At 43.6% G+C, this 27,382-nt stretch overlaps 1 pseudogene; it reads left to right on the forward strand.

The window, feature by feature from the left end:
* The first annotated feature begins 1,749 nt into the window (after positions 1–1,749).
* Positions 1,750–25,489, forward strand: LOC129811858 (stearoyl-CoA desaturase 5-like; annotated as a pseudogene).
* Positions 25,490–27,382: the final 1,893 nt, after the last annotated feature.

Here is a 27,382-nt window from a genome sequence, read left to right on the forward strand (position 1 = left end):
CTGCTTTGTCGTTTTCAGTTGCTTTGAGAGGTTACTAAATGTTTGTCATAAACAGCTTAGATGTCATGCTTTAATAGACAAAATGACTTTCCGTTTACAAATACTGACCAATGAAAAAAGATCTAATCTAATGAATCAACTGGACAGTTAACTTATCTCATGTCCTCCTTGTGCTCTATGGAGATGTTCGTCTTAGGAGTGTCTGGATGTAATGCCAGTGTGTTGCAACGGAGAATGATGTATGTGTCTTGACTGTATGGCTCCATCTTCTGCCTTGACCTGATGGCTGAAGACATAAAGGGACTTTTTAGTATCTTGAATTTGTCATTTCTTATGTATTTACAAAATGAAGATGGCCACTATTAGCTTTTATATCAATCTCTGCCTGCATTCATATCTACTAAGACTAATAATACCTACTGTGCCTTCAGAAAGTATTCACACCCCTTGACTTTTTCCACATTTTGTGTTACAGCCTGAATTTAAAATGTATTAAATTGAGATTGTGTCACTGGCCTACACACAATACCCCATTATGTCAAAGTGGATTTCTTTTTTTTGAATTTTTTATCAAATTAATTAAAAATGAAAAGCTGAAATGTCTTGAGTCAATAAGTATTCCACCCCTTTATGGCAAGCCTAAATAAGTTCAGGAGTAAAAATGTCCTTAAGTCACATAATAAGTTGAATGCACTCACTGTGTGTAATATTTGTGTTTAACATGATTTTTTTTTTTCACTCTGTACCCCTCACATACAATTATCCATAAGGTCCCTCAGTCGGGCAGGGAATTTCAAACAGATTCAACCACTAAGACCAGGGAGGTTTTCCAATGCCTCACAAAGAAGGGTACCTATTGGCAAATGGGTAATAAAGCAGACATTGAATATCCCTTTGAGCATGGTGAAGTTATTAATTACACTTTGGATGGTGTATTAATACACCCAGTCAAAACAAATATACAGTCGTCTTTCTGAAAGCGGTTGCCGGAGAGGACGGAAACCGCTGAGGGATTTCACCATGAAGCCAATGGTGAGTTTAAAACAGAGTTTAATGGCTGTGATATGAGAACTGACGATGGATCAACAACATTGAAGTTACTCCACAGTACTAACATAAATGACAGAGTGAAAAGGAAGCCTGTACAGAATAAACATCTTCCAAAACATTTGTTTGCAATAAGGCACTAAAGTAAAACTGCACTTTGTATCCTGAATACAAAGCGTTGTGTTGGATTTGCCCCAAACATAACACATCACTGAGTACCACTCTTCATATTTTCAAGCATGGTGGGGCTGCATCATGTTATCGGTATGCTCGTCATCGGAAAAGACTAGTTTTTTAGGCTAAAACTAAACGGAATGCAAAATCCTAGAGGAAAACCTGTTTCAGTCTGCTTTTCAAACGACACAGTGAGATAAATTCACCTTTCACCAAGACAATGACCTAAAACACAATACCAAATATACACTGGAGTTGAAGATGACATTGAATGTTCCTAGTTACAATTTTGACTTAAATCGGCTTGAAAATCGATTGTAAGACTTGAAAATGGTTGTCTAGCAATGATCAACAGCAAACTTGACAGTAATGTCCAGTCTGATCTTTTCCCTCAAATTTCCAATGTTTTATCATGATACATTACTGTAAAATGTCAAGCCTGTACAGATGGCCTCTTCATTTCACCTACAGAATAATATTTTCACAACACCTACTTTAATCCTCTTATGTCAAACATGCAACATCGTCTACAAACATTCCTATTGCGTCAAAACCTGTGGCTAAAAAGCAGAATAGTAAAATATATGATTTTGGAAGTTATTTTCTTAGATCATCATCCTGGCCGGCTCGCACACCAGCTGGTTCTGACTCCACAGTGTTCATACATCAGGACCACAGCTGCGGCACACTATTGCCTGCGCCACTGCAGCTACCGTGCGCGCGACATTAGGGGTTTCAATTTTCTAAACCATCCAGGGCTTCTTCTCATACTCACTGGCACAGAGTCAGAGCAGAAGAAGGCGAGAGATACGCTGTGTGCGAGCTGTTTCCTGGAAAAGTGGAAATTTATAGATTTCTCGCTACATCGTTTATATAACTTCCTATTTTCTACTGAGGTAACTTCGTTGTAGCCTAGTCGGATTGATCATAGACTATATTCCCAAATTGCGTTTTGGTCTGTGGAGATGGTGAGTGTTCCGGGAGCAAGTGTTCATCAGGACGGGGAGACTGTGGCCTGGGAACCGAGGGGACATGAGGAGAGAAATGCGGTGATGGAAGCTCGGTCCCGGGCTAGAGATGAGAAAGCTGATGGGTGGAGGCCTAATGAAATCGTCTGGAGAAACGTTATCCTCATGGCCCTTCTGCACATCGGGGCGGTATATTCCCTCCTTGTTATCCCCAGAGCGAAGCCCCTTACCTGGGTATAGTGTAAGTATTATCTGCCGGAGACAAATACTTTGACTTAAGTATCATAGCTTGCAAGCAGACGGTGCAAGCAGGTGCCGTGCCACTGAATACGTGATGTGATAGATGTATCTATAGCCAATTGTATGTAGCTTACATACCCTACTCCCAAAGTTTCCTATTTATGTTGTTTTTTAACATATTTATGAGTAGGCTTAACAAAGGAGATGCCATAACTATAAATAGTGATTAATATTGTGCAAAGTTACCTGTTTTGTTACACTGTAACTATCAGCTATTTGTTTTGTTACACTGTAACTGTCAGCTTTTTGTTTTGTTACACCTATCAGCTTTTTGTTTTGTTACACTGTAACTGTCAGCTTTTTGTTTTGTTACACTGTAACTGTCAGCTTTTTGTTTTGTTACACTGTAACTGTCAGCTTTTTGTTTTGTTACACCTATCAGCTTTTTGTTTTGTTACACTATAACTGTCAGCTTTTTGTTTTGTTACACTGTAACTGTCAGCTTTTTGTTTTGTTACACTGTAACTGTCAGCTTTTTGTTTTGTAACACTGTAACTGTCAGCTTTTTGTTTTGTTACACCTATCAGCTTTTTGTTTTGTTACACTATAACTGTCAGCTTTTTGTTTTGTTACACTGTAACTGTCAGCTTTTTGTTTTGTAACACTGTAACTGTCCGCTTTTTGTTTTGTTACACCTATCAGCTTTTTGTTTTGTTACACTATAACTGTCAGCTTTTTGTTTTGTTACACTGTAACTGTCAGCTTTTTGTTTTGTTACACCTATCAGCTTTTTGTTTTGTTACACTATAACTGTCAGCTTTTTGTTTTGTTACACTGTAACTGTCAGCTTTTTGTTTTGTTACACTGTAACTGTCAGCTTTTTGTTTTGTAACACTGTAACTGTCAGCTTTTTGTTTTGTTACACCTATCAGCTTTTTGTTTTGTTACACTATAACTGTCAGCTTTTTGTTTTGTTGAACCTATCAGCTTTTTGTTTTGTTACACTGTAACTGTCAGCTTTTTGTTTTGTTACACTGTAACTGTCAGCTTTTTGTTTTGTTACACTGTAACTGTCAGCTTTTTGTTTTGTTACACCTATCAGCTTTTTGTTTTGTTACACTATAACTGTCAGCTTTTTGTTTTGTTACACTGTAACTGTCAGCTTTTTGTTTTGTAACACTGTAACTGTCAGCTTTTTGTTTTGTTACACCTATCAGCTTTTTGTTTTGTTACACTATAACTGTCAGCTTTTTGTTTTGTTACACTGTAACTGTCAGCTTTTTGTTTTGTAACACTGTAACTGTCCGCTTTTTGTTTTGTTACACCTATCAGCTTTTTGTTTTGTTACACTATAACTGTCAGCTTTTTGTTTTGTTACACTGTAACTGTCAGCTTTTTGTTTTGTTACACCTATCAGCTTTTTGTTTTGTTACACTATAACTGTCAGCTTTTTGTTTTGTTACACTGTAACTGTCAGCTTTTTGTTTTGTTACACTATAACTGTCAGCTTTTTGTTTTGTTACACTGTAACTGTCAGCTTTTTGTTTTGTTACACCTATCAGCTTTTTGTTTTGTTACACTATAACTGTCAGCTTTTTGTTTTGTTACACTGTAACTGTCAGCTTTTTGTTTTGTTACACTGTAACTGTCAGCTTTTTGTTTTGTAACACTGTAACTGTCAGCTTTTTGTTTTGTTACACCTATCAGCTTTTTGTTTTGTTACACTGTAACTATCAGCTTTTTTAGATACAGTAATTCCTATGATTTCATAACTAAAAGGTATTCTCATGTAAGAGATGTTTCATCCATGTCAACAAATATGTAGATGGATTGGTGTATATATTTTTTTGCTGTGAGAGCTTTTCAGATGACAATTGAACAGCTTGAACAGATTGTGCCTTTAAAGTGTAATGGCATCAAGTACTCTCCATGTCAGAAACAGCGGGCATCTGAATTGGGGGACTCACTATACAACCAGGGTCTTGTTTTATAAGCATTTCTAAATTAAACCTGTTAAAAAGATAAAGTGAGGAAGTGTATTGATTACCTAAAATATGAATATATGGTAGGCAATATCCAGAACTAATTTAAACTAATTTAAAATCAAGTTGGGTTATCTTCTGCCAAATTAACATGTTATTATTATTGGCTACATCCTCATTTTGAACTATTAAGATATTAAGGGATTACCATAATCTGTCATTTGTTTATTTTCCTGGAAAGCGTTGAAGCTGGACCAATCACAGTTTGATAGAGGGCCGTGTCTGTCTGGGTCGCTCTCTGGGTGGTGTTTCCCAGGCCCCAGTCAGTCAGTCATAGTGATGCACAGTTCCTGGAATCAATTCCATGAGACACCAGGCAGCACAGCTTTCCAAGTGGAACCCTTTTCATTCGTCTAGTAATTAATCGTTTGAACACAGGGGACACTATTTTTAGCTGCATAGCCTCCACTATATGAGGCCACATCAGCGACGGAAGAGGAAGCGAGACACCCCACTTGCTGTATTTGTTTTTCTGTTTCAGTGAATGTCAGTTAACTAAGAACACCAGACCCAGCTGCTATAAAGACACCCAAGTAGACCAGAACCGAGCATTTTTTTTAAATTACAAACTGCCTGAGTGAACTATCTTCATTTATCAACCATCTATGGCCACATTATTCAAAAGCACCTATTTTTGTGACCTGTGTGCCTGACAGAGAGATTTGGTTGAGCCTTAACTCTCAGCCTGGTATCCACCTGTAACATGTATTACACTGCTGACCCTGCCTCTCTTGCAAAAGAGATTTAATCTCAGTGAGACTAATCAACACTGAACAAAAATATAAACTTAACATGTAAAGTGTTGGTCCCATGTTTCATGAGATGAAATCAAAGATCCCAGAAATGTTACATACGCACAAAAAGTGTATTTCTCTCAAATTTGGTGCACAAATTTGGTTACATCCACGTTAGTAAGCATTGCTCCTTTGCCATGATAATCCTTCCATTTGACAGGTGTGGCATATCAAAATGCTGATTATCAGCATGATCATTACACCAGTGCACCTTGTGCTGAGGACAATAAAAGACCACTCTAAAATGTGCAGTTTTGTCACACAACACAATGCCACAGATGTCTCAAGTTTTGAGGGAGTGTGCAATTGGCATGCTGACTGCAGGAATGTCCACCAGAGCTGTTGCCAGAGAATTGATTGTTAATTTCTCTACCATAAACTGCCTCCAACGTCGTTTTAGAGAATTTGTCAGTACATATACAACTGGCCTTACAACCGCAGACCACGTGTATGGCATTGTGTGGGCAAGCGGTTTGCTGATGTCAACGTTGTGAACAGAATGCCCCATGGTGGAGGTGGGGTTATGGTATGGACAGTCATAAGCTACAGACAATGAACACAATTGCATTTTATTGATGGCAATTTGAATGCACAGAAATACCGTGAAGAGATCCTGAGGCCCATTGTGAGGCCCGTTTTTTAAAGGTAGCTGTGACCAACAGATGCCTATCTGGATTCCCAGTCGTGAAATCCATAGATTAGGTCCTAATACATTTTTTTCAGTTGATTGATTTCCTCATATGAACTGTAACTCAGTAAAATCTTTGAAATTGTTGCATGTTGCATTTATATTTTTGTCCAATAGATATAGATACAGTGCCTAAATAGAAAGTCTAACCCCCCCCTTGGATTTCTTCACATGTTATTCCCCATTGTGTTACAAAGTGGGATTAAAATGGATTTCAATGTGATTTTTTTGTTAGTAATCTGCACAAAATATTTTGCAATATCAAAGCAGATGTCAAATTTTCTTTTTTAAATATAAAAATGAAACAATAATATTCCTCCCGAGTCAATATCTGTTAGAATCACCTTTGACAGCGATCATAGCTGTGAGTCTTTCTGGGTAAGTCTTTGACAGCAATCACAGCTGAGTCTTTTTGGGTAAGTCTTTGACAGCGATCATAGCTGTGAGTCTTTCTGGGTAAGTCTTTGACAGCAATCACAGCTGAGTCTTTCTGGGTAAGTCTTTGACAGCGATCATAGCTGAGTCTTTCTGGGTAAGTGTTTGACAGCGATCATAGCTGAGTCTTTCTGGGTAAGTCTTTGACAGCAATCACAGCTGAGTCTTTCTGGGTAAGTGTTTGACAGCGATCATAGCTGTGAGTCTTTCTGGGTAAGTCTTTGACAGCGATCACAGCTGAGTCTTTCTGGGTAAGTGTTTGACAGCGATCATAGCTGAGTCTTTCTGGGTAAGTCTTTGACAGCGATCATAGCTGAGTCTTTCTGGGTAAGTCTTTGACAGCGATCATAGCTGAGTCTTTCTGGGTAAGTCTTTGACAGCGATCATAGCTGAGTCTTTCTGGGTAAGTCTTTGACAGCGATCATAGCTGAGTCTTTCTGGGTAAGTCTTTGACAGCGATCATAGCTGAGTCTTTCTGGGTAAGTCTTTGACAGCGATCATAGCTGAGTCTTTCTGGGTAAGTCTTTGACAGCGATCATAGCTGAGTCTTTCTGGGTAAGTCTTTGACAGCGATCATAGCTGAGTCTTTCTGGGTAAGTCTTTGACAGCGATCATAGCTGAGTCTTTCTGGGTAAGTGTTTGACAGCGATCATAGCTGAGTCTTTCTGGGTAAGTCTTTGACAGCGATCATAGCTGAGTCTTTCTGGGTAAGTCTTTGACAGCGATCATAGCTGAGTCTTTCTGGGTAAGTGTTTGACAGCGATCATAGCTGAGTCTTTCTGGGTAAGTCTTTGACAGCGATCATAGCTGAGTCTTTCTGGGTAAATCTTTGACAGCGATCATAGCTGAGTCTTTCTGGGTAAGTCTTTGACAGCGATCATAGCTGAGTCTTTCTGGGTAAGTCTTTGACAGCGATCATAGCTGAGTCTTTCTGGGTAAGTCTTTGACAGCGATCATAGCTGAGTCTTTCTGGGTAAGTCTTTGACAGCGATCATAGCTGAGTCTTTCTGGGTAAGTCTTTGACAGCGATCATAGCTGAGTCTTTCTGGGTAAGTCTTTGACAGCGATCATAGCTGAGTCTTTCTGGGTAAGTCTTTGACAACGATCATTGCTGAGTCTTTCTGGGTAAGTCTTTGACAGCGATCATAGCTGAGTCTTTCTGGGTAAGTGTTTGACAGCGATCATAGCTGAGTCTTTCTGGGTAAGTCTTTGACAGCGATCATAGCTGAGTCTTTCTGGGTAAGTGTTTGACAGCGATCATAGCTGAGTCTTTCTGGGTAAGTGTTTGACAGCGATCATAGCTAAGTCTTTCTGGGTAAGTCTTTGACAGCGATCATAGCTGAGTCTTTCTTGGTAAGTGTTTGACAGCGATCATAGCTGAGTCTTTCTGGGTAAGTGTTTGACAGCAATCATAGCTGAGTCTTTCTGGGTAAGTGTTTGACAGCGATCATAGCTGAGTCTTTCTGGGTAAGTGTTTGACAGCGATCATAGCTGAGTCTTTCTGGGTAAGTCTTTGACAGCGATCATAGCTGAGTCTTTCTGGGTAAGTCTTTGACAGCGATCATAGCTGAGTCTTTCTGGGTAAGTCTTTGACAGCGATCATAGCTGAGTCTTTCTGGGTAAGTGTTTGACAGCGATCATAGCTGAGTCTTTCTGGGTAAGTCTTTGACAGGGATCATAGCTGAGTCTTTCTGGGTAAGTGTTTGACAGCGATCATAGCTGAGTCTTTCTGGGTAAGTCTTTGACAGCGATCATAGCTGAGTCTTTCTGGGTAAGTGTTTGACAGCGATCATAGCTGAGTCTTTCTGGGTAAGTCTTTGACAGCGATCATAGCTGAGTCTTTCTGGGTAAGTGTTTGACAGCGATCATAGCTGAGTCTTTCTGGGTAAGTCTTTGACAGCGATCATAGCTAAGTCTTTCTGGGTAAGTCTTTGACAGCGATCATAGCTGAGTCTTTCTGGGTAAGTGTTTGACAGCGATCATAGCTGAGTCTTTCTGGGTAAGTCTTTGACAGCGATCATAGCTGAGTCTTTCTGGGTAAGTCTTTGACAGCGATCATAGCTGAGTCTTTCTGGGTAAGTCTTTGACAGCGATCATAGCTGAGTCTTTCTGGGTAAATCTTTGACAGCGATCATAGCTGAGTCTTTCTGGGTAAGTCTTTGACAGCGATCATAGCTGAGTCTTTCTGGGTAAGTCTTTGACAGCGATCATAGCTGAGTCTTTCTGGGTAAGTCTTTGACAGCGATCATAGCTGAGTCTTTCTGGGTAAGTGTTTGACAGCGATCATAGCTGAGTCTTTCTGGGTAAGTCTTTGACAGCGATCATAGCTGAGTCTTTCTGGGTAAGTCTTTGACAGCGATCATAGCTGAGTCTTTCTGGGTAAGTCTTTGACAACGATCATTGCTGAGTCTTTCTGGGTAAGTCTTTGACAGCGATCATAGCTGAGTCTTTCTGGGTAAGTGTTTGACAGCGATCATAGCTGAGTCTTTCTGGGTAAGTCTTTGACAGCGATCATAGCTGAGTCTTTCTGGGTAAGTGTTTGACAGCGATCATAGCTGAGTCTTTCTGGGTAAGTGTTTGACAGCGATCATAGCTAAGTCTTTCTGGGTAAGTCTTTGACAGCGATCATAGCTGAGTCTTTCTGGGTAAGTGTTTGACAGCGATCATAGCTGAGTCTTTCTGGGTAAGTGTTTGACAGCAATCATAGCTGAGTCTTTCTGGGTAAGTGTTTGACAGCGATCATAGCTGAGTCTTTCTGGGTAAGTGTTTGACAGCGATCATAGCTGAGTCTTTCTGGGTAAGTCTTTGACAGCGATCATAGCTGAGTCTTTCTGGGTAAGTCTTTGACAGCGATCATAGCTGAGTCTTTCTGGGTAAGTCTTTGACAACGATCATAGCTGAGTCTTTCTGGGTAAATCTTTGACAGCGATCATAGCTGAGTCTTTCTGGGTAAGTCTTTGACAGCGATCATAGCTGAGTCTTTCTGGGTAAGTCTTTGACAGCGATCATAGCTGAGTCTTTCTGGGTAAGTCTTTGACAGCGATCATAGCTGAGTCTTTCTGGGTAAGTCTTTGACAGCGATCATAGCTGAGTCTTTCTGGGTAAGTCTTTGACAGCGATCATAGCTGAGTCTTTCTGGGTAAGTCTTTGACAGCGATCATAGCTGAGTCTTTCTGGGTAAGTCTTTGACAACGATCATTGCTGAGTCTTTCTGGGTAAGTCTTTGACAGCGATCATAGCTGAGTCTTTCTGGGTAAGTGTTTGACAGCGATCATAGCTGAGTCTTTCTGGGTAAGTCTTTGACAGCGATCATAGCTGAGTCTTTCTGGGTAAGTGTTTGACAGCGATCATAGCTGAGTCTTTCTGGGTAAGTGTTTGACAGCGATCATAGCTAAGTCTTTCTGGGTAAGTCTTTGACAGCGATCATAGCTGAGTCTTTCTGGGTAAGTGTTTGACAGCGATCATAGCTGAGTCTTTCTGGGTAAGTGTTTGACAGCAATCATAGCTGAGTCTTTCTGGGTAAGTGTTTGACAGCGATCATAGCTGAGTCTTTCTGGGTAAGTGTTTGACAGCGATCATAGCTGAGTCTTTCTGGGTAAGTCTTTGACAGCGATCATAGCTGAGTCTTTCTGGGTAAGTCTTTGACAGCGATCATAGCTGAGTCTTTCTGGGTAAGTCTTTGACAGCGATCATAGCTGAGTCTTTCTGGGTAAGTGTTTGACAGCGATCATAGCTGAGTCTTTCTGGGTAAGTCTTTGACAGGGATCATAGCTGAGTCTTTCTGGGTAAGTGTTTGACAGCGATCATAGCTGAGTCTTTCTGGGTAAGTCTTTGACAGCGATCATAGCTGAGTCTTTCTGGGTAAGTGTTTGACAGCGATCATAGCTGAGTCTTTCTGGGTAAGTCTTTGACAGCGATCATAGCTGAGTCTTTCTGGGTAAGTGTTTGACAGCGATCATAGCTGAGTCTTTCTGGGTAAGTCTTTGACAGCGATCATAGCTAAGTCTTTCTGGGTAAGTCTTTGACAGCGATCATAGCTGAGTCTTTCTGGGTAAGTGTTTGACAGCGATCATAGCTGAGTCTTTCTGGGTAAGTCTTTGACAGCGATCATAGCTGAGTCTTTCTGGGTAAGTCTTTGACAGCGATCATAGCTGAGTCTTTCTGGGTAAGTCTTTGACAGCGATCATAGCTGAGTCTTTCTGGGTAAATCTTTGACAGCGATCATAGCTGAGTCTTTCTGGGTAAGTCTTTGACAGCGATCATAGCTGAGTCTTTCTGGGTAAGTCTTTGACAGCGATCATAGCTGAGTCTTTCTGGGTAAGTCTTTGACAGCGATCATAGCTGAGTCTTTCTGGGTAAGTGTTTGACAGCGATCATAGCTGAGTCTTTCTGGGTAAGTCTTTGACAGCGATCATAGCTGAGTCTTTCTGGGTAAGTCTTTGACAGCGATCATAGCTGAGTCTTTCTGGGTAAGTCTTTGACAACGATCATTGCTGAGTCTTTCTGGGTAAGTCTTTGACAGCGATCATAGCTGAGTCTTTCTGGGTAAGTGTTTGACAGCGATCATAGCTGAGTCTTTCTGGGTAAGTCTTTGACAGCGATCATAGCTGAGTCTTTCTGGGTAAGTGTTTGACAGCGATCATAGCTGAGTCTTTCTGGGTAAGTGTTTGACAGCGATCATAGCTAAGTCTTTCTGGGTAAGTCTTTGACAGCGATCATAGCTGAGTCTTTCTGGGTAAGTGTTTGACAGCGATCATAGCTGAGTCTTTCTGGGTAAGTGTTTGACAGCAATCATAGCTGAGTCTTTCTGGGTAAGTGTTTGACAGCGATCATAGCTGAGTCTTTCTGGGTAAGTGTTTGACAGCGATCATAGCTGAGTCTTTCTGGGTAAGTCTTTGACAGCGATCATAGCTGAGTCTTTCTGGGTAAGTCTTTGACAGCGATCATAGCTGAGTCTTTCTGGGTAAGTCTTTGACAACGATCATTGCTGAGTCTTTCTGGGTAAGTCTTTGACAGCGATCATAGCTGAGTCTTTCTGGGTAAGTGTTTGACAGCGATCATAGCTGAGTCTTTCTGGGTAAGTCTTTGACAGCGATCATAGCTGAGTCTTTCTGGGTAAGTGTTTGACAGCGATCATAGCTGAGTCTTTCTGGGTAAGTGTTTGACAGCGATCATAGCTAAGTCTTTCTGGGTAAGTCTTTGACAGCGATCATAGCTGAGTCTTTCTGGGTAAGTGTTTGACAGCGATCATAGCTGAGTCTTTCTGGGTAAGTGTTTGACAGCAATCATAGCTGAGTCTTTCTGGGTAAGTGTTTGACAGCGATCATAGCTGAGTCTTTCTGGGTAAGTGTTTGACAGCGATCATAGCTGAGTCTTTCTGGGTAAGTCTCTAATTGTTTTGCTCACCTGGATTGTTCAATGTTTCCTCAATTATTATTTTCTAAATTATTCATATCAAATCAAATGTCATTTTATTTGTTACATGCGCCGAATACAACAGGTGTAGGTAGACCTTACAGGGAAATGCTTACTTACAAGACCTTAACGAACAATGCTTTACCGTTAAGAAAAAAAAGAAAAATAGTGTTATGTAAAAAAGCTCTGGCAAGGTGTTGGGGATCATGGCTAGACAGCCATTTTCAAGTCTTGCCATAGATTTTCAAGCAGATTTTATAAAAAATGTAATTAGGTAACTCAGGAGGATTCACTGTCTTATGTACTGTATATACTGCTATTTCTATTGTTGTTTTTTAATTAACATTTGAATTGTTTTATTTCACTTAGTCCTGCATGTTCGAGCTCAGAGCCTAAGATGTTCACTGTACATGTGACTATTAAACAGTGTCAATCTGAATCCAGTGTAGATGTGTTGTGGGTTGTTGTCTTTCTGAAAGGTGAATTCCTCTCCCAGTGTCTGGTATAAAGCAGACTGAAGCAGGTTATCCTCTAGGATTCTGCTTGTGTTTAGCTCCATCCTGTTTCTTTTCCTCCTGAAAAATTCCCCAGTCTTTGCCGATGTCAAGTATACCCATACCATGATGCAGCCACCACCATGCTCGAAAATTACTCAGTGACGTGTAGTGTTCGACTTGCCCAAAACATAAGGCTTTTTATTTAGGGCAAAAAGTGTATTCCCTAGCCGTGTTTTTTTTGTTGCAGTATTACTTTAGTGCCTTGTTGTATACATAACCATGTTTCTGAATATTTATATATTTTTTCCTCTGGTGTGTAACAGGCTGGTATTCACCCTTTCAGTTTTTAAATGGCTCTGTTGTGCTTTCTGGTGTGTGTGTTACAGCCTATGTGTGTTTCATCGTGACAGCCCTGGGAGTGACAGCCGGGGCCCATCGGCTGTGGAGCCACCGCTCCTACAGAGCCAAGCTCCCTCTCAGAGTCTTCCTCGCAGCCGCCAACTCCATGTCCTTCCAGGTTAGTTCAAGTTCATTTGATTGTTATTTTTTATTCACATTAAGTGATGAATGCATACAATAATAAAACTACAACAGCAACCTAGCAACCCTTCAGCATCCAACCATAACAACAGGATGTAACAACAGGGTTTATCGGCTTAATCGACAATTGTTTTCCAAATCAAATACTGTCAAAGTACCTCTCCTCCTCCTTTATTCTACTCTTCCTCTTTTCTCAAGTGTCCTCTATCCCTCTCTCCCTCAGCTGTTGAAATGTCCTCCATCCCTCTCTCCCTCAGCTGTTGCAGTGTCCTCCTTCCCTCTCTCCCTCAGCTGTTGAAGTGTCCTCCATCCCTCTCTCCTTCAGCTGTTGAAATGTCCTCTGTCCCTCTCTCCCTCAGCTGTTGAAATGTCCTCCATCCCTCTCTCCCTCAGCTGTTGCAGTGTCCTCCTTCCCTCTCTCCCTCAGCTGTTGAAGTGTCCTCCATCCCTCTCTCCCTCAGCTGTTGAAGTGTCCTCCATCCCTCTCTCCCTCAGCTGTTGAAATGTCCTCCATCCCTCTCTCCCTCCGCTGTTGAAATGTCCTCCATCCCTCTCTCCCTCAGCTGTTGAAATGTCCTCCATCCCTCTCTCCCTCCGCTGTTGAAATGTCCTCCATCCCTCTCTCCCTCAGCTGTTGAAATGTCCTCCATCCCTCTCTCCCTCAGCTGTTGAAATGTCCTCCATCCCTCTCTCCCTCAGCTGTTGAAATGTCCTCCATCCCTCTCTCCCTCAGCTGTTGAAATGTCCTCCATCCCTCTCTCCCTCAGCTGTTGAAATGTCCTCCATCCCTCTCTCCCTCAGCTGTTGAAATGTCCATCCCTCTCTCCCTCAGCTGTTGAAATGTCCTCCATCCCTCTCTCCCTCAGCTGTTGAAATGTCCTCTATCCCTCTCTCCCTCAGCTGTTGAAATGTCCTCCATCCCTCTCTCCCTCAGCTGTTGAAATGTCCTCCATCCCTCTCTCCCTCAGCTGTTGAAATGTCCATCCCTCTCTCCCTCAGCTGTTGAAATGTCCTCCATCCCTCTCTCCCTCAGCTGTTGAAATGTCCTCTATCCCTCTCTCCCTCAGCTGTTGAAATGTCCTCTATCCCTCTCTCCCTCAGCTGTTGAAATGTCCTCCATCCCTCTCTCCCTCAGCTGTTGAAGTGTCCTCCATCCCTCTCTCCCTCAGCTGTTGAAATGTCCTCCATCCCTCTCTCCCTCAGCTGTTGAAATGTCTTCCATCCCTCTCTCCCTCAGCTGTAGAAATGTCCTCCATCCCTCTCTCCCTCAGCTGTTGAAATGTTCTCCATCCCTCTCTCCCTCCGCTGTTGAAATGTCCTCCATCCCTCTCTCCCTCAGCTGTTGAAATGTCCATCCCTCTCTCCCTCAGCTGTTGAAATGTCCTCCATCCCTCTCTCCCTCAGCTGTTGAAATGTCCTCCATCCCTCTCTCCCTCAGCTGTTGAAATGTTCTCCATCCCTCTCTCCCTCAGCTGTTGAAATGTTCTCCATCCCTCTCTCCCTCAGCTGTTGAAATGTCCTCCATCCCTCTCTCCCTCAGCTGTTGAAATGTCCTCCATCCCTCTCTCCCTCAGCTGTTGAAATGTTCTCCATCCCTCTCTCCCTCCGCTGTTGAAATGTCCTCCATCCCTCTCTCCCTCAGCTGTTGAAATGTCCATCCCTCTCTCCCTCAGCTGTTGAAATGTCCTCCATCCCTCTCTCCCTCAGCTGTTGAAATGTCCTCCATCCCTCTCTCCCTCAGCTGTTGAAATGTCCTCCATCCCTCTCTCCCTCAGCTGTAGAAATGTCCTCCATCCCTCTCTCCCTCAGCTGTTGAAATGTTCTCCATCCCTCTCTCCCTCCGCTGTTGAAATGTCCTCCATCCCTCTCTCCCTCAGCTGTTGAAATGTCCATCCCTCTCTCCCTCAGCTGTTGAAATGTCCTCCATCCCTCTCTCCCTCAGCTGTTGAAATGTCCTCCATCCCTCTCTCCCTCAGCTGTTGAAATGTCCATCCCTCTCTCCCTCAGCTGTTGAAATGTCCTCCATCCCTCTCTCCCTCAGCTGTTGAAATGTCCTCCATCCCTCTCTCCCTCAGCTGTTGAAATGTCCATCCCTCTCTCCCTCAGCTGTTGAAGTGTCCTCCATCCCTCTCTCCCTCAGCTGTTGAAATGTCCTCCATCCCTCTCTCCCTCAGCTGTTGAAATGTCCTCCATCCCTCTCTCCCTCAGCTGTTGAAATGTCCTCTATCCCTCTCTCCCTCAGCTGTTGAAATGTCCTCCATCCCTCTCTCCCTCAGCTGTTGAAATGTCCTCTATCCCTCTCTCCCTCAGCTGTTGAAATGTCCTCCATCCCTCTCTCCCTCAGCTGTTGAAATGTCCTCCATCCCTCTCCCTCAGCTGTTGAAATGTCCTCCATCCCTCTCCCTCAGCTGTTGCAGTGTCCTCCATCCCTCTCTCTCAGCTGTAGAAATGTCCTCTATCCCTCTCTCCCTCAGCTGTTGAAATGTCCTCCATCCCTCTCTCCCTCAGCTGTTGAAATGTCCTCCATCCCTCTCTCCCTCAGCTGTTGAAATGTCCTCCATCCCTCTCTCCCTCAGCTGTTGAAATGTCCTCCATCCCTCTCTCCCTCAGCTGTTGAAATGTCCTCCATCCCTCTCTCCCTCAGCTGTTGAAATGTCCTCCATCCCTCTCTCCCTCAGCTGTTGAAGTGTCCTCCATCCCTCTCTCCCTCAGCTGTTGAAATGTCCTCCATCCCTCTCTCCCTCAGCTGTTGAAATGTCCTCCATCCCTCTCTCCCTAAGCTGTTGAAGTGTCCTCCATCCCTCTCTCCCTCAGCTGTTGAAATGTCCTCCATCCCTCTCTCCCTCAGCTGTTGAAATGTCCTCCATCCCTCTCTCCCTCAGCTGTTGAAATGTCCTCCATCCCTCTCTCCCTAAGCTGTTGAAGTGTCCTCCATCCCTCTCTCCCTCCGCTGTTGAAGTGTCCTCTATCCCTCTCTCCCTCAGCTGTTGAAGTGTCCTCCATCCCTCTCTCCCTCAGCTGTTGAAGTGTCCTCCATCCCTCTCTCCCTAAGCTGTTGAAATGTCCTCCATCCCTCTCTCCCTCAGCTGTTGAAGTGTCCTCTATCCCTCTCTCCCTCAGCTGTTGAAGTGTCCTCCATCCCTCTCTCCCTCAGCTGTTGAAGTGTCCTCCATCCCTCTCTCCCTCAGCTGTTGAAGTGTCCTCCATCCCTCTCTCCCTCCGCTGTTGAAGTGTCATCCATCCCTCTCTCCCTCAGCTGTTGAAATGTCCTCCATCCCTCTCTCCCTCAGCTGTTGAAATGTCCTCCATCCCTCTCTCCCTCAGCTGTTGAAATGTCCTCTATCCCTCTCTCCCTCAGCTGTTGAAATGTCCTCCATCCCTCTCTCCCTCCGCTGTTGAAGTGTCATCCATCCCTCTCTCCCTCAGCTGTTGAAGTGTCCTCCATCCCTCTCTCCCTCAGCTGTTGAAATGTCCTCCATCCCTCTCTCCCTCAGCTGTTGAAATGTCATCCATCCCTCTCTCCCTCAGCTGTTGAAATGTCCTCCATCCCTCTCTCCCTCAGCTGTTGAAATGTCCTCCATCCCTCTCTCCCTCAGCTGTTGAAATGTCCTCCATCCCTCTCTCCCTCAGCTGTTGAAATGTCATCCATCCCTCTCTCCCTCAGCTGTTGAAATGTCCTCCATCCCTCTCTCCCTCAGCTGTAGAAATGTCCTCCATCCCTCTCTCCCTCAGCTGTTGAAGTGTCCTCCATCCCTCTCTCCCTCAGCTGTAGAAATGTCCTCCATCCCTCTCTCCCTCAGCTGTAGAAATGTCCTCTATCCCTCTCTCCCTAAGCTGTTGAAGTGTCCTCCATCCCTCTCTCCCTCAGCTGTTGAAATGTCCTCCATCCCTCTCTCCCTCAGCTGTTGAAATGTCCTCCATCCCTCTCTCCCTCAGCTGTTGAAATGTCCTCCATCCCTCTCTCCCTCAGCTGTTGAAGTGTCCTCTATCCCTCTCTCCCTCAGCTGTTGAAATGTCCTCCATCCCTCTCTCCCTCAGCTGTTGAAATGTCCTCCATCCCTCTCTCCCTCAGCTGTTGAAGTGTCCTCCATCCCTCTCTCCCTCAGCTGTTGAAATGTCCTCCGTCCCTCTCTCCCTCAGCTGTTGAAATGTCCTCCGTCCCTCTCTCCCTCAGCTGTTGAAATGTCCTCCATCCCTCTCTCCCTCAGCTGTTGAAATGTCCTCCATCCCTCTCTCCCTCAGCTGTTGAAGTGTCCTCCATCCCTCTCTCCCTCAGCTGTTGAAATGTCCTCCATCCCTCTCTCCCTCAGCTGTTGAAATGTCCTCCATCCCTCTCTCCCTCAGCTGTTGAAATGTCCTCCATCCCTCTCTCCCTCAGCTGTTGAAATGTCCTCCATCCCTCTCTCCCTCAGCTGTTGAAATGTCCTCCATCCCTCTCTCCCTCAGCTGTTGAAATGTCCTCCTTCCCTCTCTCCCTCAGCTGTTGACAACCTCTGAAGATATTTGTTAATTAGTCCAGGTGGGAATCACTATAGAGAACCTTCATAAAGCACAGGGATGAAGATACAGCTTCAATGTAGTATCGCTGGTCTTTCTGCCCTTTCAGACACATAAAAGACATAAAAGAAACAGGTGGATATTAATTATTTACTTGTACTTCTACAAATCAAAAGCTATTTCTTCCAAAATCTCTCTGAGAGGTGGCAGGTAGCCTAGTGGTTCGAGCGTTGGGTCAGTAACCCAAAGGTTGCGGGTTCGAATACCTGAGCCGACAAGGTGAAAAATCTGTCGATGTGCCCTTGAGCAAGGTACTTAACCATCATTTGCTCCAGGGGCACCATACTACTATGGCTATTCCTGTAAACCAACAACTATAGACAAACCACCCCTCTGGAACATTTGATTTGAGTTTCAGGTTAATGATTCTAATTAAGTGGCTGACCACTGTGCTCTCAGTCTCGTCCCAGGACCTGAACTATATTACACCACTGGTTTCTAATTATGACAGAGCAATAGGGCCATCTAACGCAGGTAGACGATGGCCGCTGTGGGGAGTCTGCTGGACAGAAAGAATAGTAGTGTTGTCATGACTACCAAGGGGCACTGTGAGAGACTTCTCTTCACAAATAAATCATGAATGTCCTCTTTATGGTAAATTTGCCTGATTGCAGGATTTAAAAAATTCACATCACACATTTCCACATATCTTTTTCCTCCTCTCTCCTCCCCAGAATGACATCTATGAGTGGGCGAGAGACCACCGTGTGCACCACAAGTTCTCAGAGACAGATGCAGACCCCCACAATGCAACACGAGGCTTCTTCTTTGCTCACATTGGCTGGCTATTTGTGCGTAAACACCGTGATGTCATCGAGAAGGGAGCTGGACGTCACTGATCTCTTGGCTGATCCCGTCGTCCAGTTTCAGAGAAAGTGGGTCCCCTGCCCCATTTCACATTGACCCCTAGCTCTAGCCCTGTTTGATTGATCAGAATACAACACCACCCTAGCTTTGCACTTGTCTTCCTGTAAGTCAGGGTTCCCCATCTGGCCCGCAGGTGGTTTTATTTGGCCCCCCAATGTTGTTGTTTTTTGTGGAATTTTCATTGTTGGACATAAAAGACAAAAAAAATCACCAGGTGATTTTCCTTTAAGAAATCTGTTTCCAAGTATTCCCACGCATAATAGAGTGACATGACGTGATTGTATACATATGTAATCAAGGTTTGAAATGATTATGTTTTAGTCAAACATTAAATTTGTTTGGGCTTCTTGCGGACAATTTGCAGTCTACAAATGATTTGTAATTATGTTCCGGCCATCTGATTGTCCGCTCAAGAAAAAATCATCCCACGGCTGAATCTGATTGATGATCCCTTCTGTAAGTCATAAATGACTCTGGATAAGCCCTATAAGATACTCTCCTCTCCTCTCTGCTCATCTCTGCTCTTCTCCTCTCCTGTCTTCCATCAACTCTCCTTTCTTCTCTTTCCTCTCTTCTCCTCTCCTCTACCTTTCTTTGGACTCTATTCTATCCCAGGTACTATAAGACCACGGTCCTGATAATGTGCTTCCTGGTTCCCACCGTGGTTCCCTGGTACTTCTGGGGCGAGACGCTATGGAACTCCTACTTCCTGGCGTCCATCTTGCGTTACACCGTCTCGCTCAATGTCACCTGGCTGGTGAACAGCGCCGCCCACATGTACGGGAACCGACCGTACGACCAGAACATCAGCCCCCGGGAGAACCGCTGGGTCACCTTCGGAGCCATCGGTGAGTCTGGCTATGACCTGTTATAACATGTTATTAACTCATAAACAATTTATTCTACTGTAGTGTCTCATAATGTTGTTATATCTAAGGTCCTTCCTTTACTGCTTCTACTTTGTATTGTCTGATATTGTAAGATTCAAATTAATGGATTGAAATGATTGGAATTGTATGCAAAAGAATGCATATAACATTTGTACTTTCACTCCCTACCTATCCCCCATCCACATCCCCCTAGGTGAAGGTTTCCATAACTTTCATCACACATTCCCCTTTGACTACTCTACCAGTGAGTTCGGGCTGCGTTTCAACCCCACCACATGCTTCATCGATCTCATGTGCTGGATGGGCCTGGCCAGCAACCGCAAGAAGGCATCCGTGGAAATAATACAGGCCAGGAAACTAAGGACAGGGGAGGGGAGCTACGGGGCAGTCAACACTAGACAAGAGAAAGAAACATGAGTGGTGGTTCTCACTGAACCAAGTTGTGGTTCAGAAGTCCATGATGAAGACGTCAATATTTTATTATGCCGCCATGCATTATGATTTCTAATCATGATTTGCCTGCTATATTTTCTACGTTGTTCTTTTTGGTCCCCACAATTGCATATTATGTTCTGACACAAAGGTGTAGTTTTTGACCCACTGGTTAGTTAATCCAAGGTTTGATGTGGAAACCAAGACAACCAGACACCTTTTGAAATCAGAATATCAAATCCTAGCATTGATACTTACCTGTTGTAAGAGCTGCCACAAGCTAGGTTCTACAGTGCAATACCCTGTGGAGAAGGGTTTCTACTGCAGGGTGACTGGTGGTGAGACATGATCACTCCTGCATTCAGGATACACGTGCTGTTTATTGTCAACATTTTGGTTGTCATGTCTTGGAAAAAGGTCACAGAATGAAACGTGGACAGTAAATGTCACATGCAGAGGTAATGGTGTGTGGGAGTTTACTCCTGTCACCTGTACCAAGTCACCCCACCCCCTCCAATCCTTCATCACACCTAGAGATCAACTTAGGTGGTGTGAAAAATGTGTTCCGGGTACAGCCTATCAGTGACCCAGACATACAGAATACATGAACGTCTAAATAAGTTTATTGCTAGTGTCAGCACTCTGACTGAGTGACTGACTCACTGACTGAGGAAGAACTGACTGACTGATGACTGAGGACTGACTGAGGACTGACTGACTGACTGATGACTGAGGACTGACTGAGGACTGACTGATTGAGGACTGACTGACTGATTGACTGACTGATTGACTGACTGACTGACTGACTGACTGACTGATGACTGATTGACTGATTGACTGACTGAATGACTGACTGACTGATTGAGGACTGACTGAATGACTGATTGACTGATTGAGGACTGACTGAATGACTGACTGATGACTGACTGATTGAGGACTGACTGACTGACTGACTGACTGACTGACTGATGACTGTGTGGATGACTGATGACTGACTGACTGATGACTGACTGACTGATGACTGTGTGGATGAGTAATACTAGTCTTTAACTGATTCAGTCTTGAATGATAAGAGGAGTTGAACTCTATGCTTTCAGAGATTCTAACAGACTGTGGAAGAGGTGGTAGGCAGATATTCAATATGTACTTCAGAGCAAGGACATACTGTAGTTTTAAGTTTTGCAGGATAACTTTTTTTCGTCACTAGCTGGGACAGCCACAAAGTAATAAAATATGATTTAAAACCTAACTCTCAACTTAACCACACTGCTAACCCTAATGCCTAACCCTGCCCTACCCTAACATTACATTAAAAAGCAATTTTTGATTGATTTGGCAATTTTGACTTTACAGCTAGCCCATCTAATGGAAATTGCTCAGTTCTGCCTCAAGGACAGGACTCGTCCCAATAATTGTCAACCTGCTCAAGTTTCAACGTTTCTTTGTCACGTGCAAAGGATGCAAGCTTTTCCCAACAATGAATGCAGTACTCAATTACAAGGTGAGAGGAAATTATATAAAGTAAAAATATAAAGTAATAGTATAAAGTAATAATATAAAGTAATAGTATAAAGTAAACATGAGAACGCAAGCTACAGTGGCAAGAAAAAAAATGTGAACACTTCGGAATTACCTGGATTTTCATCTTAGTCACAACAATAGACAAACATAGTCTGCTTAAACTAATAACACACACATTATTGTATTTTTCTTGTCTATATCGAATACATCCTTTAAACATTCACAGTGTAGGTTGGAGAAAGTATGTGAACCCCTTGGCTAATGACTTTTCCAAAAGCTAATTGGAGTCAGTAGTCAGCTAACCTGGAGTCCAATAAATGAGACGAGATTGGAGATGTTGGTTAGAGCTGCCCTGGCCTATAAAAAACACTTACAAAATTTGAGTTTGCTATTCACAAGAAGCATTGCCTGATATGAACCATGCCTCGAACAAAAGAGATCTCAGAAAATTATGAATTGTTGACTTGCATAAAGCTGGAAAGGGTTACAAAAGTATCTCTAAAAGCCTTGATGTTCATCAGTCCACAGTAAGACAAAATGTTTATAAATGGAGAAAGTTCAGCACTGTTGCTACTCTCCCTAGGAGTGGCCATCTTGCAAAGATGACTGCAAGAGCACAGTGCAGAATGTTCAATGAGGTTAAGAAGAATCCTAGAGTGTCAGCTAAAGACTTACAGAAATCTCTGGAACATGCTAACATCTATGTTGACGAGTCTACAATATGTAAAACACTACACAATAATGGTGTTCATGGGAGGACACAACGGAAGAAGCCACTGCTGTCCAAACAAAACATTGCTGCACGTCTGAAGCTCGCAAAAGAGCACCTGGATGTTCCACAGGGCTTCTGGCAAAATATTCTGTGGACAGATGAAACTACAGTTGAGTTGTTTGGAAGGAACACACAACACTATGTGTGGAGAAAAAAAGGCACAGCACACCAACATCAAAACCTCACCCCAATTGTAAAGTATGTTGGAGGGAGCATCATGGATTCGGGCTGCTTTGCTGCCTCAGGGCCTGGACAGCTTGCTATCATCGACGGAAAAATGAATTCCCAAGTTTATCGAGACATTTTGCAGGAGAATGTAAGGCTATCTGTCCGCCAATTGAATCTAAACAGAAGTTGGGTGATGCAACAGGACAACGACCCAAAACACAGAAGTAAATCAACAACAGAATGGCTTCAACAGAAGAAAATACACCTTCTGGAGTGGCCCAGTCAGAGTCCTGACATCAACCCGATTTGAGATGCTGTGGCATGACCTCAAGAGAGCAGTTCACACTAGACATCCTAAGAATATTGCTGAACTGTAACAGTTTTGTAAAGGGGAATGGTCCACAATTCCTCTTGACCGTTGTACTGGTCTGATCTGCAACTTCCAGAAAATGTTTGGTTGAGGTTAATGCTGCCAAAGGAGGGTCAACCAGCTATTAAATCCAATGGTTCACATACACTTTCCACACTACACTGTGAATGTTTACACAGTGTGTTCAATAAAGACATAAAAACGTGTAATTGTTTGTGTGTTGTTAGTTTAAGCAGACTGTGTTTGTTATTGTGACTTAGATGAAGATCAGAAAAAATGTTATGCAGAAATCCAAGTAATTCCAAAGGGTTCACATACTTTTTCTTGCCACTGTATATACAGGCTCAGTGTCAGTACCAAAATTACAATGTGCAGGGGTAGTTGAGTACCTGTTGCTTCGATGGTGATGAATTCATCTCCAACAATAATTTTTCAAATGAATATTTTGAACAGGTGCCCTTGTACTTATAGATGTTGTACTTTCACTCCTCATTATGGAAAATAAGTTAGTTTATCTACTCTGTATGCTGAAAATTCATTCTCCATATTTACTTCAGCTTCAAACAAACAGGTTGACAACTTCACATTCTTAAATTCTTTGCACTAATTGGTATTTTGTCCAATAACATTAGATCTTTTCACATCAGATCTATTGCTGAACTGATTGCAAAAAATACCAATTAGTGCAAAGAATTTAAGAATGTGAAGTTGTCAACCTGTTTCAAGTGGAAAAAATATCTGAATTTGTCTGCCTGTGTAAACGCAGCCATAATGGGTCTAGATTGAAAAGCTACATGTGTACTTGGAATATTCTCAGTAAATTAGTTTTTATCCAACTCTTCATGATGCATACTGATATAATAGAATGTTAATACGGTTTCCCTATTTGAATCAGTTTGGTTTCCCTGTTTGAATCAGTTTGGTTCCCCCTGTTTGAATAACACAAAACCGCACCACTACTCTCAGGAAGCCGTGTCTGTCACTTTGTCATGATGTACTTTATAGTGGGAGTAATTCAGATTTAATTAAATGCAAGACAGAATGTGACAAAAAGCTATATGAGATATGAGAGCATCTACCAAACTTTGAATCTATCCATTTGATTCATTGGAAATATTAATTTCGCTCTACTGTTATGTATAGTGAGAGTTAGCGTTGCCATAGTGATTCTAGCTATTACAACCGTGCTGTGTTAATATAAGAGTATCGTTGACAGTCGAGCTTGTGTTATATGCTTGTGTTTTCCTCTCTCAGTTGTGGAAGGACTGTATTTGTTTTGGTTGTATTCTGTACCTGTCTTGTGCGGCTTTATACTGGGTCTATATCAATAGCCTAAACTGTATATTTCTGGTTTAGTTGTTAATACACTGTCTTATTGGGGACACACAAAGAGTATGGTGGAGTTTCCTTTGTAATGATTGGATCTGGCTGAGATGATACATATGATTAATCTGATGTGTAGGTAACTAAATGTACGTACAGTTGAAGTCGGAACTTTACATACACCTTAGCCAAATACATTTTAACTCAGTTTTTCACAATTCCTGACATTTCATCCAGTTAGGATCACCTCTTTATTTTAAAAATGTGAAATGTCAGAATAATAGTAGAGAAAATGATTTATTTCAGCTTTTATTTCTTTCATCACATTCCCAGTGGGTCAGAAGTTTACATACACTCAATTAGTATTTGGTAGCTGTCACGACTTCCGCCGAAGTCGGCCCTTCTCCTTGTTCGGGTGGTGTTCGGCGGTCGACGTCACCAGCTTTCTAGTCACCATCGATCCATTTTTCAGTTTCGTTTTGTTTTGTCTGTATTATACACACCTGGTTTCAATTCCCCTATCATGTTCCCTATTTAACCCTCTGGCATTCATTTCTGTTTTGTCCGTGATTGTTTGTTGCGTTAGTGGTTGTTGTTATTACGTGTGTGTTTGTTATTATTCCATTTGAGGAATTTTGCTGAATTTTTGAGTAAACACTGTAGTTTCGCTCAACACCTGTGTCCTGCGCTTGACTCCGCTACTTCTCTGCGCACAACCCTGACTGTAGCATTGCCTTTAAATTGTTTAACTTGGGTCATACTTTTGGGGTAGCCTCCCACAAGCTTCCCACAATAAGTTGGGTGAATTTTGGCCCATTCACCCTGACATAGCTGGTGTAACTGAGTCAGGTGTGTAGGCCTTCTTGCTCGCACACGCCTTTTCTGTTCTGCCCACAAATGTTCTATAGGATTGAGGTCAGGGCTTTGTGATGGCCACTGCAATACCTTGACTTTGTTATCCTTAAGCCATTTTGCCACAGCTTTGGAAGTATGCTTGGGGTCATTGTCCATTTGGAAGATCCATTTTTGACCAAGCTTTAACTTCCTGACTGATGTCTTGAGATGTTGCTACAATATATCCACATAATTTCCCTTCCTCATGATGCCATCTATTTTGTGAAGTGCACCAGTCCCTCCTGCAGCAAAGCACCCCCACAACATGATGCTGCCACCCCCGTGCTTCACAGTTGAGATGGTGTTTTTCGGCTTGGAAATTGCTCCCAAGGATGAACCAGACTTGTGGAGGTCTACGAATACAAATTGAAATACATCCACAGGTACACCTCCAATTGACTCAAATTATGTCAATTAGCCTATCAGAAGCTTCTAAAGCCATGACATAATTTTCTGGAATTTTCCAAGCTGTTTAAAGTCACAGTCAACTTAGTGTATGTAAACTTCTGACCCACTTGTCACGACTTCTGCCGAAGTCGGTGCCTCTCCTTGTCCGGGCGGTGTTCGGCGGTCGACTTCACCGGCCTTCTAGCCATCATCGATCCATTTTTCATTTTCCATTGGTTTTGTCTTGTCTTCCCACACACCTGTTGTCAATCCCATTCATTACCTGTTGTGTATTTAACCCTCTGTTTCCCCTCATGTGTTTGTCAGAGATTGTTTTATGTCAAGTGTTTATTCTTGGTGTATAGGTGCGCGACGGGTCCTCGTACCCATGTTTATTTGATGTATGTATATTCTCGTGTTTGGAGCATGTCATGTGGACATTTATTAAAAGTCTCCATTTACACTTCATTTAACTCTCCTGCGCCTGACTTCCCTGCCACCTATACACACGACGTTGACAGAATCTCTGACCATAAAAATGAAGTCAGCAGGAGGAGGCATTTCGCTAATGGAGGTAGAGGAACGCGTCATGGAACAAGCGGAGGAGATTGACAGTCTGAGCGCTGCCATGGATCGCATTGTCCAGAATATGGACCGCTGGGAGAGACAGGGAGCTTTTCCAGCACCTCCACCACCACCACCTGGAATTCCTTTGAACGCTTTTCCTCCTCCTGAACAGAACAGGATCCATTTATCCCTACCCACGGGATACAATGGAGATACTGCCAGCTGCCAGGGTTTTCTCCTAAAACTGAACTTGTATCTGGCCACGGTCTCTCCAGTACCATCAGACCGTGAGAAAAGTTCCGCCCTCGTCTCATGCCTCACCGGGAAAGCCCTGGAGTGGGCCAACGCTGTGTGTGGAGAGGATACGGCGTTGGACCATTTTGAGGAGTTCATCTGCCATTTCCGGAAGGTATTCGACCACCCATCCGAAGGCAGAGCAGCAGGTGAGCTCCTCTATCATCTGAGGCAGGGGACGAGGAGTGCTCAGGAGTTCGCTTTAGAGTTTAGGACTTTGGCTGCCGGCGCTGGATGGAGCGACAGGGCCCTGATCGACCACTACCGTTGTAGTCTACGCGAGGACGTCCGTTTGGAGCTGGCCTGTAGAGACACCACCCTCAACTTCGACCAGCTGGTGGATATGTCCATCAGGCTGGATAACATGCTGGCTACTCGGGGACGTCTAGATCGGGGTCTGGTTGTTCCATCCTCCCGCACTCTCTCTCCCGAACCTATGGAATTGGGAGGGATGGTGCGCAGGGAGACCGGAGGGGGTACCCGCTCGAGCACCATCTATGATCGCAGAGATCACACTGCTGATCGGTGCCGGGTTGGTTCCTCTGGGAATAGAGAAGGCAGGCAGGGCACTCTGGCATCACCCCAGGTGAGTAGGCACCATACTCATCCAGAGCCCTCTGCTGCCCTTATGTTTGTCTCTGTCACTTTTCCGGATTTTTCCCTGCATTCCCAGTATAAGGCGCTAGTAGATTCAGGCGCGGCTGGGAATTTCATTAATAAAAATTTAGCTCATAGTTTAGGGATTCCTATTGTTTCTGTGGATATGCCTTTCCCTATTCATGCCTTAGATAGTCGACCAATAGGGTCAGGGTTTATCAGGGAGGTCACCGCACCTTTGTCTATGATAACGCAGGAGGGTCACAAGGAGAAGATTAGTCTTTTCCTTATTGATTCCCCTGCGTATTCTGTGGTGCTAGGCCTACCCTGGTTAACTTATCATAACCCCACTGTTTCTTGGCCACAGAGGGCTCTCACGGGGTGGTCGCGAGAGTGCTCAGGTAGGTGTGTAGGGGTTTCCGTTGGTGCTACTACGGTGGAAAGTCCAGACCAGGTCTCCACCGTGCGCATTCCCCCAGAATATGCCGATTTGGCACTAGGCGACTCAATTACCACCCCATCGACGGGGGGATTGTGCGATAGATCTCCTGGTAGACGCTGCATATCCCAGGAGTCACGTGTATCCCCTGTCGCAAGCGGAGACAGTGGCTATGGATACATATATCTCTGAATCGCTGCGTCAGGGGTTCATTCAGCCATCCATTTCACCCGCCTCTTCGAGTTTCTTTTTTGTGAAGAAGAAGGATGGCGGTTTACGCCCGTGCATTGATTATCGAGATCTCAATAAAATCACGGTAAAATATAGTTACCCGCTACCTTTGATCAATACAGTAATGGAGTCAATGCGCGGGGCCGCTTCTTCACAAAATTGGATCTCAGGAGTGCGTACAATCTGGTGCGTATTAGGAGGGGTGATGAGTGGAAGACGGCATTTAGCACCAC

The sequence above is a fragment of the Salvelinus fontinalis genome, chromosome 2 (genome assembly GCF_029448725.1).
Source record: "Salvelinus fontinalis isolate EN_2023a chromosome 2, ASM2944872v1, whole genome shotgun sequence".
NCBI lineage: Eukaryota > Metazoa > Chordata > Actinopteri > Salmoniformes > Salmonidae > Salvelinus > Salvelinus fontinalis.